A 16,944-nucleotide genomic window follows, 5' to 3' on the forward strand; every position below is an offset into this window, starting at 1 on the left:
TGTCGGGTAGTGTCACTTGGCCACTAGGCTAGTTCAGTAGTTTCGTTAATAATAATGCACTTCCTTAGGTGGTCAGATCCCCTCCCGCGCCTTTGTGCGCTTGCCGTGACGCCGCAGTCTGCCCTTGTGAACATGCTGAACAAACGAGAGGAATCTGGAGAGGACTGTACGTGGAGAGGCGGACAGTCGGGACCCACCAGGTCTATGGCCGTACGCAAGCAAGTGCCTCATCGAAAAAATACTTCCACCTACTGCTATATTGACATTGGGGCCCATGGGTTTGTCAACATAGTTACATTTTTTAGGTGCTTCAACGTAGTTACTATAGGAGATAAATTTGCAACGAAGCCGGGGAGCTGGCAGGTATCATTTATTATCACTGGGGTAGCAAGTATCAGCTGGGTTTTAGGCTGCCCCGTCTAGGCTTTCATTTTTAACATGCGCAGCCCACGACCTCGGATGGGAGGTCCATAGGCCTGTTTGTATTTTCTTGAGGGCCATCATGTATCGACCGGCCTATGGACCTCCCATCTGAGGTTTTATTTTTCCTGACTATCGGCAGCCCAATTTATGTATTTTTTTGAAGAAAACACAGAGGTCTGTTCCATTTTTCTATATAAGAATAGGAACGCCGGGTCCAACTTATGTTTCCCTTCTAACTATATTATATATATTTATATTATTTTATATGTTATTATATATTATTTTTATTGTCATCATATATTTAACAGATACTGACATATGTAAGAAAACAATATCCCACATCTTATTAACTTATAAAAATAATTTGTAACAATAAAATCCTGGATTGTTTTGGCATGAAAGTCCTAGTGATTGTTTACAAAAGCTTGGTAAGATTTAAGGACGAATGTAACAATATCACTTATTATTTAAATATATTTATAACAAAATGCTCGGTCCCTTTTTATTTTTTGATAACATTGTTGGCCCAACCCAACATTATAATTAGAATCAGCCTAGCAAAATCGTGTATTTCGAGAAAGTGCAAATGGCGTGTAATTTTTTAGGAAATAAAATAAATGGGCCGCATGGATGGTACATTATTTGTTCACCCAACCTAGCTAATGGCTGTAATTCAAAAAAAAAGATCAAATTGACTGTAAATTCTACCACGCAAAAAAAACACTGTAAATTCTGAAAAAATGGGTTGAATACGTGCCACATTTTTGGAGGCTGAAATGTGGGCCAATAGGTCGAAGCCAACGCAAGTCATTATCAATTTAGTCAACAAATGATTCTGACATGTTAGACGTTGGATTTACATCCAACGACAAGCATCCATCTTCAATCTCTAGTCTTCTTCCTCCAGCGCCGCCGGGACCACCTCCCGCCTCCTGCTGCTAGCAGCTTTGCTTAGCACATGTAACGCCCCGGATTTGATGCGCCAGATGTCTGCCAGTTATTCGCCGTCTTTGCCATGCCGTTTGCTTGAGTGTTGCATTTTTCCATGTCATTATTTGTAGTTCATCTGCATGTTTTTCAAAACTTGCAACCGTTTGGGTCCTCCCGGTTCTCTCCGTTGTCCGTTCGGAGTCCAGACACACTCGCACATGCCCGCGACACCTCCGAATATTATTTTTATGAGTGGCCTAAAAATGTTCTCGGAATGGGGTGAAACTTGGCGTGCGGTCTTGTTATAGCGTAGGTAGACCGCCTGTCAAATTTCGTCGCATTCGGAGTCCGTTTGACTGCCCAACCGTTAGACTTAGAGCGGCATCACTGTCGGTATCTTCGTCGGATGTTTCGGTCTCCGAAACCATTGCCGGGCTACATTTCTCCTCTCTCCTCTCAGCCTAAGTGTTGGAAATATGCCCTAGAGGCAATAATAATTTAGTTATTATTATATTTCCTTGTTCATGATAATCATTTATTATCCATGCTATAATTGTATTGATAGGAAACTCAGATACATGTGTGGATACATAGACAACACCAGGTCCCTAGTAAGCCTTTTGTTGACTAGCTCGTTGATCAATAGATGGTTAAGGTTTCCTGACCATGGACATTGGATGTCATTGATAACGGGAACACATCATTAGGAGAATGATGTGATGGACAAGACCCAATCCTAAGCCTAGCACAAAGATCGTAGTTCGTATGCTAAAACTTTTCTAATGTCAAGTATCTTTTCCTTAGACCATGAGATTGTGCAACTCCCGGATACCGTAGTAATGCTTTGGGTGTACCAAACGTCACAACGTAACTGGGTGGCTATAAAGGTGCATTACAGGTATCACCGAAAGTGTCTGTTGGGTTGGCACGAATCGAGACTGGGATTTGTTACTCCGTGTAAACGGAGAGGTATCTCTGGGCCCACTCGGTAGGACATCATCATAATGTGCACAATGTGACCAAGGGGTTGATCACGGGATAATGTGTTACGGAACGAGTAAAGGGACTTGCCGGTAACGAGATTGAACAAGGTATCGGTATACCGGTGATCGAATCTCGGGCAAGTACAATACCGCTAGACAAAGGGAATTGTATACGGGATCAATTGAGTCCTTGACATCATGGTTCATCCGATGAGATCATCGTGGAACATGTGGGAGCCAACATGGGTATCCAGATCCCGCTGTTGGTTATTGACCGGAGAACGTCTCGGTCATGTCTACATGTCTCCCGAACCCGTAGGGTCTACACACTTAAGGTTCGATGACGCTAGGGTTATAAAGGAAGTTTGTATGTGGTTACCGAATGTTGTTCAGAGTCTCGGATGAGATCCCGGATGTCACGAGGAGTTCCGGAATGGTCCGGAGGTAAAGATTTATATATGGGAAGTCCTGTTTTGGTCACCGAAAAAGTTTCGGGTTTTATCGGTAACGTACCGGGACCACCGGGAGGGTCCCGGGGGTCCACCAAGTGGGGCCACCATCCCCGGAGGGCTGCATGGGCCAAGTGTGGGAGGGGACCAGCCCCAGGTTGGCTGGTGCGCCCCCCCCCCACAAGGGCCCAAGGTGCCTAGGGTTTGGGGAGGGGGTGCTTCCACCTAACTTGGGGGGCAAGTTTCCCCTCTCCCCCCTTGGCCGCCAACCTTAGATGGGATTGGGGCTGCCGCACCCCTTGGGGTGGAAACCCTAGAGGGGGCGCACCCCCCTCCCTGTCCCCTATATATACTTGAGGGTTTTGGGGCTGCCAACACATGAGTTTTGACCTCTCCCTGGCGCAGCCCTACCTCTCTCCCTTCTCCTCTCCCGCGGTGCTTGGCGAAGCCCTGCAGGATTGCCACGCTCCTCCATCACCACCATGCCGTTGTGCTGCTGCTGGATGGAGTCTTCCTCAACCTCTCCCTCTCTCCTTGCTGGATCAAGGCATGGGAGACGTCACCGGGCTGTACGTGTGTTGAACGCGGAGGTGTCGTCCGTTTGGCACTAGGATCTCCGGTGATTTGGATCACGACGAGTACGACTCCTTCAACCCCGTTCTCTTGAACGCTTCCGCTTAGCGATCTACAAGGGTATGTAGATGCACTCTCCTTCCCCTCGTTGCTGGTTTCTCCGTAGATAGATCTTGGTGACACATAGGAAATTTTTGAATTTCTGCTACGTTCCCCAACAGTGGCATCATGAGCTAGGTCTATTGCGTAGATTCTTTGCACGAGTAGAACACAAAATAGTTGTGGGCATTGATGTTGTTCAATATGCTTACCGTTACTAGTCCAATCTTGATTCGGCGGCATCGTGGGATGAAGCGGACCGGACCGACCTTACACGTACTCTTACGTGAGACAGGTTCCACCGACTGACATGCACTTGTTGCATAAGGTGGCTAGCGGGTGCCAGTCTCTCCCACTTTAGTCTGATCGGATTCGATGAAAAGGGTCCTTATGAAGGGTAAATAGCAATTGACATATCACATTGTGGTTTTTACGTAGGTAAGAAACGTTCTTGCTAGAAACCCATAGCAGCCACATAAAACATGCAAACAACAATTAGAGGACGTCTAACTTGTTTTTGCAGGGTATGCTATGTGATGTGATATGTCCAAGAAGAATGTGATGAATGATATGTGATGTAAGAGATTGATCATGTTCTTGTAATAGGAATCACGACTTGCATGTCGATGAGTATGACAACCGGCAGGAGCCATAGGAGTTGTCTTTATTTATTGTATGACCTGCGTGTCATTAAACAACGCCATGTAATTACTTTACTTTATTGCTAACCGGTAGCCATAGTAGTAGAAGTAATAAGTTGGCGAGACAACTTCATGAAGACACGATGATGGAGATCATGATGATGGAGATCATGGTGTCATGCCGGTGACGATGATGATCATGGAGCCCCGAAGATGGAGATCAAAAGGAGCAAAATGATATTGGACATATCATGTCACTATTTGATTGCATGTGATGTTTATCATGTTTATGCATTTTATTTGCTTAGAACGACGGTAGTAAATAAGATGATCCCTCATTAAAATTTCAAGAAAGTGTTCCCCCTAACTGTGCACCATTGCGAAAGTTCGTCGTTTCGAAGCACCACGTGATGATCGGGTGTGATAGATTCTTACGTTCACATACAACGGGTGTAAGCCAGATTTACACACGCGAAACACTTAGGTTGACTTGACGAGCCTAGCATGTACAGACATGGCCTCGAAACACAAGAGACCGAAAGGTCGAGCATGAGTCGTATAGTAGATACGATCAACATGAAGATGTTCACCCATGATGACTAGTCCGTCTCACGTGATGATCGGACACGGCCTAGTTGACTCGGATCATGTAATCACTTAGATGACTAGAGGGATGTCTATCTGAGTGGGAGTTCATAAGATGAACTTAATTATCCTAAACATAGTCAAAAGATCTTTGCAAACTATGTCGTAAGCTCGCGCTTTAGTTCCACTGTTTAGATATGTTCCTAGAGAAAAATATAGTTGTTGATAGTAGCAACTATGCGGACAGTAGAAAGCTTATGTACTTAATGCACCGCTCAGTGTGCTGAACCCCAAACGTCGTCTGTGGATGTTGCGAACATCGGACATACACGTTTTGATAACTACTTGATAGTTCAGTTAAACGGTTTAGAGTTGAGGCACCAAAGACATTTTCGAAATGTCGCGGAACATATGAGATGTTTCGAGGGCTGAAATTGGGATTTCAGGCTCGTGCCCACGTCAAGAGGTATAAGACCTCCGATGATTTTCTTAGCCTGCAAACTAAGGGAGAAAAGCTCAATCGTTGAGCTTGTGCTCAGATTGTCTGAGTGCAACAATCACTTGAATCGAGTGAGAGTTGATCTTCCAGATGAGATAGTGATGTTTCTCCAAAGTCATTGCCACCAAGCTGCTAGAGCTTCGTGCTGAACTATAACATATCAGGGATAGATATGATGATCCTTGAGGTATTCGCGATGTTTGACACCGCGAAAGTAGAAATCAAGAAGGAGCATCAATTGTTGATGGTTGGTGAAACCACTAGTTTCAAAGAGGGGCAAGGGCAAGAAGGGATACTTCATGAAACAGCAAATCAGCTGCTGCTCTAATGAAGAAACCCAAGGTTGAACCCAGACCCGAGACTAAGTGCTTCTGTAATAAGGGGAACATCCACTGGAGCAGAATTACCCTAGATACTTGGTAGATGAGAAGGCTGGCAAGGTCGATAGAAGTATATTGGATATACATTATGTTAATATGTACTTTACTAGTACTCCTAGTAGCACCAGGGTATTAAGATACCAGTTCGGTTGCTAAGTGTTAGTAACTCGAAATAAAAGAGCTACAGAATAAACGGAGACTAGCTAAAGGTGAGCTGACGATATGTGTTGGAAGTGTTTCCAAGTTTGATGTGATCAAACATCGCACGCTCCCTCCACCATCAAGATTAGTATTAAACCTGAATAATTGTCATTTGGTGTTTGCGTTGAACATAGACATAATTGGATTATGTCTATCGCAATACAGTTATTCATTTAAGGAGAATAATGGTTACTCTATTTATTTGAATAATACCTTCAATGGTCTTGCACCTAAAGGAATGGTTTATTGAATCTCGATCGTAGTGATACACATTTTCATGCCAAAAGATATAAGATAGTAATGATAGTACCACCTACTTGTGGCACTGCCATGTAAGTCATATTGGTATAAAACGCATGAAGAAGCTCCATGTTGATGGATCTTTGGACTCACTCGTTTTTTGAAAAGTTTGAGACATGTGAACCATGTCTATTGGTGTATATGCATGAAGAAACTCCATGCAAATGGACCGTTTTGGACTCACTTGATTTTGAATCACTTGAGACATGCAAATCATACCACATGGACAAGATGACTGAAAGTCTCGTTTTCAGCAAAATGGAACAAGAAAGCAACTTGTTGGAAGTAATACATTTTGATGTGTGCAGTCCAATGAGTGCTGAGGCACGCAGTGGATATCGTTATGTTCTTACTTCATGGATGATTTGAATAGATGCTGAGTATATTTACTTGATGAAACACAAGTCTGAATTATTGAATGGTTCAAGTAATTTTAGAGTGAAGTTGAAGATCATCGTGACAAGAGGATAAAATGTCTATGATATGATCATAGAGATGAGTATCTGAGTTACGATCTTTGGCACGCAATTAAGACATTGTGGAAATTGTTTCACAATTAATACCGCCTGGAACACCATAGTGTGATGGTGTGTCCGAACATCATAGTCGCACCCTATTGGATATGGTGCATACCATGATGTCTCTTATCGAATTACCACTATCGTTCATGGGTTAGGCATTAGAGACAACCACACTCACTTTATAGGGCACCACGTAATTCTGTTGAGACGACACCGTTTGAACTATGGTTTGGAGAAACCTAAGTTGTCGTTTCTTAAAACTTTGGGGCTGCGATGCTTATGTGAAAAAGTTTCAGGTTGATAAGCTCGAACCCAAAGCAGATAAAATGCATCTTCATAGAACACCCAAAAAAGTTGGGTATACCTCATAATTCAGATCCGAAAGCAATAGGGATTGTTTCTTGAATCGGGTCCTTTCTCGAGGAAAGGTTTGTCTCGAGAATTGAGTGGGAGGATGGTGGATACTTGATGAGGTTATTGAACCATCACTTCAACAAGTGTGTAGCAGGGCACAGGAAGTTGTTCCTGTGGCGCCTACAACAAGTGAGGTAGAAGCTTATGATAGTGATCATGAAGTTTTGGATCAAGTCACTACCGTACCTCGTAGGGTGACAAGGATGCGTACTACTTCAGAGTGGTACAGTAATCCTATCTTGAAGGTCATGTTGTTAGACAACAATGAACCTACGAGCCATGGAGAAGCGATGGTGGGCCCAAATTCCAACAAATGGTTAGAAGCCATGAAATTCGAGATAGGATCCATGTATCAGAACAAAGCATGGACTTTGGTGGACTTGCCTGATGATCGGCAAGCCATTGAGATAAATGGATCTTTAAGAAGAAGACGGACGTGGACGGTAATGTCACCGCCTATGAAGCTCGACTTGTGGTGAAGAGTTTTTCACAAGTTCAAGGAGTTGACTACGATGAGATTTTCTCATCCGTAGCGATGCTTAAGTCCGTCGGAATCATGTTAGCATTAGCTGCATTTATGAAATCTGGTAGATGGATGTCAAAACGAGTTTCCTTACCAGTCTTCGTAACGAAAGGTTGTATGTGATACAATCAGAAAGGTTTTGTCGATCCTAAGGATGCTAAAATGTATGCTAGCTCCAGCGATCCTTCCTTGGACTGGAGTAAGCATCTCGGAGTTAGAATATGCACTTTGATAAGATGATCAAAGATTTTGGGTTTATACAAAGTTTATGAGAAACTTGTATTTCCAAAGAAGTGAGTGGGAGCACTATAGAATTTCTGATGAGTATATGTTGTTGACATATTGTTGATCAGAAATGATGTAGAATTTCTGGAAAGCATGTAGGGTTATTTGAAAAGTGTTTTTCAATTAGAAAACCTGGATTAGGCTACTTGAACAATAAGCGTCAAGATCTATAAGATAGATCAAAATGCTTAATAATACTTTCAAATGAGCACATACCTTGACGTGATCTTGAAGGAGTTCAAGATGGACAAGTCAAAGAAGGAGTTCTTGCCTGAGTTGTAAGGTATGAAGTTAAGAGTTAAAGCTCGACCACGGTAGAAGAGAGACAAAGGACGAAGGCCGTCCCCTATGTTTCAGACGTAGGCTCTATAGTATGCTATGCTGTGTACCGCAGTGGAAGTGTGCCTTGCCATGAGTCAGTCAAGGGGTACAAGAATGATCCAGGAATGGATCATTGGACATCGGTCAAAATTGTCCTTGGAGTAAATAAGGACATGTTTCTCGATTATGGAGGTGATAAAGAGTTCGGCGTAAAGGGTTACGACGATGCAAGCTTTAACACCTATCCGAATGACTCTGAGTAGCAAACCGGATACGTATAGTGGAGCGACCATTTCGAATAGCTCCAAGTGGAGCATGGAAGCAGCATTTACAATATGACCTAGAGATTTGTGAAGTACATACGGATCTGAATGTTGCAGACCCGTTGACTAAAACTTCTCTCACATGCAAAACATGATCAAACCCCAGAACTCATTGAGTCTTAATCACATGATGATGTGAACTAGTTTAGTGACACTAGTAAACTCTTTGGATGTTGGTCACATGACGATGTGACCTGTGAGTGTTAATCACATGGCGATGTGAACTAGATTATTGAATCTAGTGCAAGTGGGAGACTGTTGGAAATATGCCCTAGAGGCAATAATAAATTAGTTATTATTATATTTCCTTGTTCATGATAATCATTTATTATCAATGCTATAATTGTATTGATAGGAAACTCAGATACATGTGTGGATACATAGACAACACCAGGTCCCTAGTAAGCCTCTAGTTGACTAGCTCGTTGATCAATAGATGGTTAAGGTTTCCTGACCATGGAAATTGGATGTCATTGATAACGGGATCACATCATTAGGAGAATGATGTGATGGACAAGACCCAATCCTAAGCCTAGCACAAAGATCGTAGTTCGTATGCTAAAGCTTTTCTAATGTCAAGTATCTTTTCCTTAGACCATGAGATTGTGCAACTCCCGGGTACTATAGGAATGCTTTGGGTGTACCAAACGTCACAACATAACTGGGTGGCTATAAAGGTGCATTACAGGTATCTCCGAAAGTGTCTGTTGGGTTGGCACGAATCGAGACTGGAATTTGTCACTCCGTGTAAATGGAGAGGTATCTCTGGGCCCACTCGGTAGGACATCATCATAATGTGCACAATGTGACCAAGGGGTTGATCACGGGATGATGTGTTACGGAACGAGTAAAGAGACTTGCCGGTAACGAGATTGAACAAGGTATCGGTATACCGACGATCGATCTCGGGCAAGTACAATACCGCTAGACAAAGGGAATTGTATACGGGATCGATTGAGTCCTTGACATCATGGTTCATCCGATGAGATCATCGTGGAACATGTGGGAGCCAACATGGGTATCCAGATCCCTCTGTTGGTTATTGACCGGAGAACGTCTCGGTCATGTCTACATGTCTCCCAAACCCGTAGGGTCTACACACTTAAGGTTCGATGACGCTAGGGTTATAAAGGAAGTTTGTATGTGGTTACCGAATGTTGTTCGGAGTCCCGAATGAGATCCCGGACGTCACGAGGAGTTCCGGAATGGTCCGGAGGTAAAGATTTATATGTGGGAAGTCCTGTTTTGGTCACCAGAAAAGTTTTGGGTTTTATCGGTAACGTACCGGGACCACCGGGAGGGTCCCGGGGGTCCACCAAGTGGGGCCACCATCCCCGGAGGGCTGCATGGGCCAAGTGTGGGAGGGGACCAGCCCCATGTGGGCTGGTGCGCCCTCCCCCCCCCACAAGGGCCCAAGGCGCCTAGGGTTTAGGGAGGGGGTGCTTCCACCTAACTTGGGGCAAGTTTCCCCTCTCCCCCCTTGGCCGCCACCCTTAGATGGGATTGGGACTGCCGCACCCCTTGGGGTGGAAACCCTAGAGGGTGCACACCCCCTCCCTCTCCCCTATATATACTTGAGGGTTTTGGGGCTGCCAACACATGAGTTTTGACCTCTCCCTAGCGCAGCCCTACCTCTCTCCCTTCTCCTCTCCCGCGGTGCTTGGCGAAGCCCTGCACGATTGCCACGCTCCTCCATCACCACCATGCCGTTGTGCTGCTGATGGATGGAGTCTTCCTCAACCTCTCCCTCTCTCCTTGCTGGATCAAGGCATGGGAGACGTCACCGGGCTGTACGTGTGTTGAACGCGGAGGTGCCGTCCGTTCGGCACTAGGATCTCCGGTGATTTGGATCACGACGAGTACGACTCCTTCAACACCATTCTCTTGAACGCTTCCGCTTAGCGATCTACAAGGGTATGTAGATGCACTCTCCTTCCCCTCGTTGTGGTTTCTCCGTAGATAGATCTTGGTGACACGTAGGAAAATTTTGAATTTCTGCTACGTTCCCCAATACTAAGCCCCCTCTTCACAGCCCACTAACCCTCCTAACCCTAGCACCTACCCTATTTAAACCCCTCCCATGCCATTTCGGGCAGGCCCTAGCCTCCCCTAACCCCCAGCCGCAGCTTCCCCTTCCTCCTCGGGATCTCCGCCGCCTCCCACCTCCGTTTCCGCACCACCTGGTCCCTCCTCGCCACTTGGCGCCGCCACATCGTCTCCCCACCGCCAAGTGGCGCGCTCCCACTGGTCAGCGCCGCCTCCCACCCGCCTGGAGCCAACCAGGGGCGGACACCTGCCCTCCCGTGCCTTCCCACCGTGCCGGGCCCTCTAGAGCCCGCAGCAGGCCCGCCTGGGCCCCGATCTGGGCCGAGGCCCGGTCTGCGCCGCCGCCCCACGGCGCTCGCCTCCGCCCCGAGCTCCCTCTCGACCCCGAGGCCTCGTGCCCCACCGCCTCGCCGGAGATCGCCCGGCTGCCGTGGCCGGAGTCCTCGACCCAGGTCGGAGCCCCGCCGCCCTCTCCTTCGTTCTCCTCCCTTCTCCCTCTCCCTCATGGCGTCTGCCTCTCTCTCTCTCTCCCGCAGGTTGCTGCCGCCGCCGGAGCTTTCCTCCCCGCGCCTTGCCGGAGCTTCTCACCGTCGGGAACGGAATCCCCGGGCCCGGATCCGGCCAAATCTGGCCACCCGCGGCCTCCTCCGCCCTTCCCCGCGCCTCGCCGGACTGCCCCGACCCACCGGAGCCACTGCCGCCCGCGTTGACTTCGCCCCCCTCTTGAGGTTGATTTCTGCTGTCCCCAAAACCTCATAAAATGTTGCATATTTTGACCTGCTGTAACTTCATGTGTGTGGCTCCGTTTGTTGAGTGTAATATGTCGAAATGTTCATTGGGAGATGCTCTACATTTCATTCCATTGTGCCATGTTTGTTGGAGCTCATCTTGATGCCCTAATCATCGTTGCAAGACTGCTATGTGATGTTATCTGTTGTCTGTTAACAGAACTTGATGATTTGTCATTTTTTTGCATTTGATGTGTGCATCCTATGAGCATGAGCTCTACATGAGTTTTGAGCTACATCATGCCATCTTTACAGTGGTGCAATCCATGTATTTTTGTGAGTCATGTAGTGAGTTATTTGAGCTCGTGAAGTAGGGTACTTGATGTTGCTGTTTTGCTAGTCTGAATCTGCTATATCATGATGCTATGTAAACCTGCTGCTACAAGTCATTGTATGCATAATCTAGAGATGTTCACTAAGGATTTTTTGTTATACATGTCATGCTCTATCCGTCCATGGCCCTAGTTTTATTTATAGCCTACTTTAGCTTGTTATCTTGCTCTCAAATTGCTAAATAATGTTGTTGTCAGCCTATTAACATTAAGTTCAGTTTTGCCATGTGTTTTGTTAGTGATCCATGCACCCTATGACCATGCTATTGCCATACTTAGCTTCATAAACATGTATTCTTACTGTTGGTCACCTTGCCATGCCATGTGTTGCTTTGCGGTGAGTTGTACAAGCTCACCAACATGCCTACTTATTGTTGTTCCTACCATGTATGAATCTGTCACATCATTTGCCATGTTTACATGGGTGCCATCATATTTTCTTTGCCCTTTTGGCTCATGGTCATTAAGGGACTTTTGTTATATGAAACTAGTAGATTTGTGCCATGCCTTTGTTTGCCATGTTAATTTCCTGTAGCATGTTGTTTTATAGCTCTAAACATTGCAACCTGATGTTATTTTCTGCGAAGTCTGAAACTGATGTTATTTGCAATCTTGCCATGTCCTTTTGAGCTTGATCTAGTGATTTCTGGAGATAGCTCTGTGTTCATGTTTTGTCATGCTTTACCTGTACTTCATGCCCATGCCTTTTGTTTTCATGTTGGGATGCCGTAGCATATAGTTTTGATGCTTGCTAGATGCCTAGCTGTTGTTTTGGACAGCTTGTCCTTTAAACTTGTATGGAGTGTATGTGTTGAACCGTTGCTCCGTTTTGAGTGTGCTCTATATGAAACTTGCTTAGAATTGCATGTAGCATGTAGTTTCATATTATCATGTTGCATCCTTGTTTTGAGGTGTTTTCTTGATGTTTGTATGCATTTTGCATCAATGCCATGTTTAACTTGTTTTGCTCATATCTTCTAGGCCGTAGCTCCGAATTAAATGAACTTTATATGTAACTTGGCTAGAATCTCGTGTAGATCATCTTGGTGCATTTTAACTTCTGTTTGACAACTTGAACATAAGGTTTATTCAGATCTGGACCAATTTCGAAATTTGCATATGAGAACTTACTGGAATTTTTATATGTTATTCCCGGCCTCATTTAAATTTGCCTTGATGTGTTGCTCTTGTTTGCATCATCTCTTGCCATGAGTAGCTTCATGTAGTCTTATCTTGCATCATGCTTGGTTGTGCATCATGTCTTGTATATGTGTGGTGTGTTTACCATGTTGTGTGCTTCTTCTCGATAGTTCATGTTTCGTTGCGATCGTGAGGATTCGTTCGTCTACGCTTGGTTCGGCTTCATCCGTTCGTCTTCTTCATGGACTCGTTCTTCTTCCTAGCGGGATTTTAGGCAAGATGACCGCTACCCTGGATCTCACTACTATCATTGCTATGCTAGTTGCTTCGTTCTATTGCTTTGTTGCGCTACCTATCTTTTGCTCTTCAAGCCTCCCAAATTGTCATGTCAGCCTCTAACCTTTTTCACCCTTCCTAGCAAACCGTTGCTTGGCTATGTTACCGCTTTGCTCAGCCCCTCTTATAGCGTTGTTAGTTGCAGGTGAAGTTGAAGATTGCTCCATGGTGGACAAGATTATGTTGGGATATCGCAATATCTCTTATTTAATTAAAGCATCTATATACTTGGTAAAGGGTGGAAGGCTCGGCCTTATGCCTGGTGTTTTGTTCCACTCTTACCGCCCTAGTTTCTGTCATACTGGTGTTATGTTCCCGGATTTTGCGTCCCTAACGCGGTTGGGTGATTTATGGGACCCCATCGACAGTTTGCTTTGAATAAAACTCCTCCAGCAACACCCAACCTTGGTTTTACCATTTGCCTCACCACCACCTATACCTTTCCCTTGGGTCGGCCAACCCGAGGGTCGTCCTTATTTTAGCCCCCCCCCAGGCCAGTGCTTCTCTAAGTGTTGGTCCGAACCAGAGCCACTTGCAGCGCCACCTCAGGGAAACTTGAGGGTTGGTTTTAGTTGTACATAGTGTTCATCCGGTGTTGCCCTGAGAACGAGATATGTGCAGCTCCTATCGGGATGTCGGCGCATCTGGTGGTCTTGCTGGACTTGTTTTACCATTGTCGAAATGTCTTCTAAACCGGGATTCCAAGACTGATCGGGTCTTCTTGGGAGAAGGAATATCCTTCGTCGACCGCGAGAGCTTATCATGGGCTAAGTTGGGACACCCCTGCAGGGTATAAACTTTCGAAAGTCGTGCCCGCGGTTATGTGGCAGATGGGAATTTGTTAATGTCCGGTTGTAGATAACTTGACACCTGATTCGAATTAAAACGCATCAACCGCGTGTGTAGCCGTGATGGTCTCTTTTCGGCGGAGTCCGGGAAGGGAACACGGTTTCTATGTTATGTTTGACGTAAGTAGCAGTTCAGGATCACCTCTTGATCATTGCTAGTTTTCACGACCGTTCCTTTGCTTCTCTTCTCGCTCTCATTTGCGGATGTTAGCCACCATATATGCTTAGTTGCAGCAACCTCACCACTTTATCCCTTCCTTTCCCATTAAGCTTTTCTAGTCTTGATACCCATGGTAATGGGATTGCTGAGTCCTTGTGGCTCATAGATGTCACGCCCAATATGCGACTCTATACAAAAGGAACTCGAAGGTCCCACCAAGGATAGACCCGCATATTGAAACGCTTTTGCAAGGTGGATATCATTACATCAACATTACATAATAGTTGGGGATACATACAAGAGGCATACAATGCCACACGAATACAATAATACATCACATAAGAGCATCATCCGACTACGGATGAAACACAAATAGAAACTCAAACGACATCCATCCTGCAAGCCCAGGCTGCCGACCTGGAACCTATCCCCTGATCGAAGAAGCAGAAGAAGAACTCAACACAAGCAAGCATCGCTCTCGCGTCATGATCATCGCAAAACCTGTACCTGCAACTGTTGTTGTAGTAATCTGTGAGCCACGAGGACTCAGCAGTCCCATTACCATGGGTATCAAGACTAGCAAAGCTTAAAGGGAAAGGAAGGGGTAAAGTGGTGAGGCTGCAGCAGTGACTAAGCATATATGGTGGATAACATACGCAAATAAGAGCGAGAAGAGAGCAAGCGGAACGGTCGTGAAGCTAGCAATGATCAAGAAGTGATCCTGAACTCCTACTTATGTCAAACATAACCCAAAACCGTGTTCACTTCCCGGACTCCGCCGAAAAGAGACCATCACGGCTACACACACGGCTGATGCGTTTTAAATCGGATCTGGTGTCAAGTTATCTACAACCAGACATTAACAAATTCCCATCTGCCTATAACCGCAGGCACGGCTTTCGAAAGATTGTACCCTGCAGGGGTGTCCCAACTTAGCCCATGATAAGCTCTCGCGATCAACGAAGGATATACCTTCTCCCAGGAAGACCCGATCAGACTCAGAATCCCGGTTTACAAGACATTTCGACGATGGTAAAACAAGACCAGCAAGACCGCCCGATGCACCGACAATCCCGATAGGAGTTGCACATATCTCTTCTCAGGGCAACACTGGATGAGCAATCCATACAACTAAAACCAGACCTCAAGTTTCCCTGAGGGGGCGCTGCAAAGGGCTCTAGTTCGGACCAACACTTAGACAAGCACTGGCCCGGGGGGGCTATAATAAAGATGACCCTTGGGTTAATTACTCCCAAGGGAAAATGTAGGTGGTGGTGAGGCAAATGGTAAAACCAATGTTGGGCCTTGCTGGAGGAGTTTTATTTAAAGCGAACTGTCAAGGGGGTCCCATAAATCACTCGACCGCGTAAGGAACGCAAAATCCGGGAACATAACACCGGTATGACGGAAACTAGGACGACAAGAGTGGAACAAAACACCAGGCATAAGGCCGAGCCTTCCACCCTTTACCAAGTATATAGATGCATTAATAATATAAGAGATATTGTGATATCCCATCAAAATCCTTTCCACCATGGAGCAATCTTCAAACTTCACCTGCAACTAACAACGCTATAAGAGGGGCTGAGCAAAGCGGTAACATAGCCAAGCAACAGTTTGCTAGGAAGGGTGTCAAAGGTTAGAGGTTCATGGCAATTTGGGATGGCTTGATAAACAGGTGATAGGTAGCGCAGCATAGCGATAGAACGAAGCAACTAGCATAGCAATGATAGTAATGAGATCCAGGGTAGCGGTCATCTTGCCTGAAATCCCGCAAGGAAGAAGAACGAGTCCATGAAGAAGACAAGCGGAAGTAGTCGAACGAATCCTCACAATCGCAACATTACCGGAACTAAGAAGCAACACCGAAAAGAAACAAACAACATGGTAAACAACCATCACATAAACATGGCATGATGCACAATCAAGTATGATGCATGTCCGGTTTAAAGAGCATGGCATGACAAAGTGCAACGAACAACACTACAAATTAAGTGGAGCTCAATATGCAACGAGTTGCATTTTGACAAAACTTCACAACAATTATTTAGTTCTCTCCCGTTTATGTACCCAACAATATTAAATGTTGTTAAACAAGGCAAGAGGTGAAGCATAATTAAACTAACTATTTAGGCAAGTTTAAATGAGGCCGGAAACAACAAACAACAATTCCGGAAATCCCCATATGTTATTTAGCAAATTAATGGAAATAACAAGTATAAACATTTTAAATGTTGTTATCATGATGCGAATGACATATGCAAGTTTTAGGCAATATTTATGAAAATGTTGACATGAGCATGTTAAGAAGCATTTGGTCACCATGGCGGAACAAAAAGGGTGCCACGGCGGCGAAACGGAAATGGTGCCACGGCAACATTCCGGTCCCGGTAACTCGATTTAGATACCGATGCAAGAGAGAAGTGTGCGGATGAGTATGTCATGCAAAAGGTGATGGGGTGAACCCGGTTACCGGGTTCCCACGGGTCGACGACATTGAAACGAGTTACAAATCAGACACGGTGCGAACGGTACATCTCATACAACACATGCATTCGGTCCACGGCGGTCGTCTCATGGTGTTACAACACTCCACCACTACGAGAGGATCTCGTCCCGAGATCTAGGATGGCACCGGAGAGAAACAGAAGAGGAAGAGAAGAGGTAAAACTAAGTTGCTTCTTCGACCAAAGAGTGAAACCAAAGAACCTTGAGAGGTTGAACAAATTGAAAGAAAGAGTACAACAGAGATGAACGATATTGCAAACAATCCGTTAGAAAAGAGGAACAAGGAACATTATGCGAACTTGGCGGTTGCAAAGACACGAATCAAGAGTTTAATGG

The sequence above is a fragment of the Triticum dicoccoides genome, chromosome 4B, assembly GCF_002162155.2.
Source record: "Triticum dicoccoides isolate Atlit2015 ecotype Zavitan chromosome 4B, WEW_v2.0, whole genome shotgun sequence".
In the NCBI taxonomy this organism is placed as follows: Eukaryota; Viridiplantae; Streptophyta; class Magnoliopsida; order Poales; family Poaceae; genus Triticum; species Triticum dicoccoides.